Genomic DNA, 2,777 nt, shown 5'->3' on the forward strand with positions numbered 1-2,777 from the left:
GGATGTGGCGGAAGACGAAACTTGAAATTCACTATAGCATCTATATAGACAGCCTTCATGCTTTTAATGTGGAACTAGCCACAGCTAGACAAAGTTTCTTCTCAAACCTTATAAACAATAACTTCAACAACACTCGCACTCTTTTTGCTACTGTTGAGAGACTGACAAACCCCCCAAATCAGATTGCCAGTGAAATGCTCTCCAACAGCAAATGCAATGAGTTTGCTTCCTTCTTTTCTGAAAAGATCAATAATATCAGGAAGGCGATTAGCACATCCTCAAGTTATGCAGAGGTCAGAGAGATTCTTCCCACATATTTTTTCAAAAGTGTGCTTAACTGTTTGGAAGCAGATCTCTTAGAAGTGGTGAACGCCTCACTTCTTTCTGGGACTTTTCCAAACTCCCTGAAAACTGCGGTTGTTAAACCCCTTCTGAAAAAGAGCAATCTTGATAACACCATTTTGAGCAACTATAGACCAATATAAAATCTTTCTTTTATAGACAAGATTATTGAAAAGGTAGTCTTTAATCAGCTGAACAACTACTTAAACTCAAATGGATACCTGGACAATTTTCAATCTGGTTTCCGACCACATCACAGCACAGAGACAGCGCTCATTAAGATAATAAATGATATTCGCTTATTCTGATTCTGGCAAAATATCAGTGCTGGTACTACTAGATCTCAGTGCTGCGTTTGACACTATCGATTATAACATACTTCTAGAGACTGGAAAACTGGGTCGGGCTTTCTGGGATGGTAATCAAATGGTTCAGGTCATACTTAGAAGGGAGAGGTTATTATGTGAGTATAGGAGAGCATAAGTCTAAGTGGACGTCCATGACATGCGGAGTCCCACAAGGCTCAATTCTTGCACCGCTCTTGTTTAGCCTGTATATGCTCCCTCTAAGTCAAATAATGAGAAGGAACCAAATTGCCTTTCACAGCTATGCTGATGACACCCAGATTTACCTAGCCTTATCTCCAAATGACTACAGCCCCATTGACTCCCTCTGCCAATGCATTGATGAAATTAACAGTTGGATGTGCGAGAACTTTCTTCAGTTAAACAAAGAAAAAAACGAAGTCATTGCATTTGGAAACAAAGATGAAGTTCTCAAGGTGAATGAATACCTTGACTCTAGGGGTTTGACAACTATAAATCAAGTCAGGAATCTTGGTGTGATTCTGGAAACAGACCTTAGTTTCAGTAGTCATGTCAAAGCAGTAACTAAATCAGCATACTATCATCTCAAAAACATTACAAGAATTAGAGGTTTTGTTTCCAGTCAAGACTTGGCTCTGTGGATGCGAAAGTAAGCATCTTTCAGGTCCACTGTTAAAAACCAGTCCTTGGGGCAAATGTGCGCGAGGATCTGTTTGATAGTTTACATCTTGAACGGCCGGCGCATAAGCGAGTGATTCAGATGTCTGATATACAGAATTGGTCTCAGCCTGCCATCTTTTTTGGGAACGAGGAAGTAGCGGCTGTAAAAGCCTGACTCGCTGTTCGCTGGAGGTACTATTTCTATAGCACCCTTTTCAAGCAGTGTTTGCACTTCGTGTTGGAGAATGTGTTGGTTGTCCTGAACCGAAGTGTGAATAATACCTCTGAAACGAGGTTTGCCTAAGAGCAAACTGAAGTGAGTAGCCTCGTTGAATTGTTTTTAGAACCCAGCTTCCCAGTTTTCAGAACGCAGCACTAGAGCGCTTAGGGAGGAAGTGATGCAGCACTTGTGACGTCTTCTGAGCCTCTGAGAAGCGCTGTGCAAACCCGTCCACAGTGGGGCCAAAGAGGCCCATCGGCGAGACCGGAGAATCAAGGAAGTTCATCTTCTCAGCGTCCCTTATTTCAGTGAGGTTCAGCCAAAGGTGGCGCTCCAACACCACCAGGCTGGCCATGGTCTTGCGGATAGCCTGAGCTGTGGCTTTCGTAGCGCGCAGAGCCAGATCAGTGGCTGTGCGCAGCTCTTTGAAAGCATCCTGATGTTGGCCGGACTTGTCCATATCACGGAGAAGTTTGGCCTGAAACACTTGTAGGACTTCCATCGAATGCAGCGCCAATCTGGCCTGACCGGCCGCTGCATATACACCCTGTTGGCCAGAGCCAAAGTGGACTTGCAGGGCTTTGAGGGATGCGCTGCATGGGCCTTTAATCCCAGGGCAGATGGCGGACACAAGTGAGCAGCTACCACTTCCTCCAGAGGGGGGAGTTTGCTATAGCCTTATTCCACAGCGCCGTCAACAGTGGTGAGAGCTGCTGAAGAGGAGGGGCTAACTCGGGCCAAATAGGGGGCGCACCAGGTCTTGGTCAGTTTCTCATGAACTGCAGGCAAGAACAGAGCGGGCCGCTGGCGGGAAGGTAGTTGACGGCGTCCCAGCAGGAACCACTCATCTAAAAGGCCATGGGCGGGCTCATCCGGAGCCGACCAGTCAAGACCCAGATCCTCCACCGCCTTAGAGAGAACATGGATCAGTTCCCTGTCCGGTTTCAGCCACGATGGTTGTGAAGAAGGGAGGGCTTCGGACTCCTCGCCAGAAGCGCACCATTCTTCAGCGTCTGATGCCGTCAAGGACATAGAGTCCTTCTTCTTTCTTCGACTTCTTGCAGAGTCAGCGAAGAGATGATCCTTGTCGCTGAAGGAGAAGATTCTGATGAAATGGCGCTGCGAGCCGACTTAATATACATGTCAGCTCCGCCCTTTCTGGCGGACTAAAGCGCCATTGGTTTGTGCAGCTACACAAACGTGAACAAATCAGGCTTCAGTAACAGAGT

The 2,777-nt window shown here is 46.5% G+C and overlaps 1 protein-coding gene across 1 annotated transcript in view; it reads left to right on the top strand.

Moving 5' to 3' along the window:
* Positions 1-2,777, top strand: part of LOC107564766 (NACHT, LRR and PYD domains-containing protein 12-like) — a 30,735-nt gene that overhangs the window by 8,676 nt on the left and 19,282 nt on the right. The window lies entirely within an intron of this gene.

Source organism: Sinocyclocheilus grahami, unplaced genomic scaffold (genome assembly GCF_001515645.1).
Source record: "Sinocyclocheilus grahami isolate Dianchi unplaced genomic scaffold, SAMN03320097.WGS_v1.1 scaffold959.1, whole genome shotgun sequence".
NCBI lineage: Eukaryota > Metazoa > Chordata > Actinopteri > Cypriniformes > Cyprinidae > Sinocyclocheilus > Sinocyclocheilus grahami.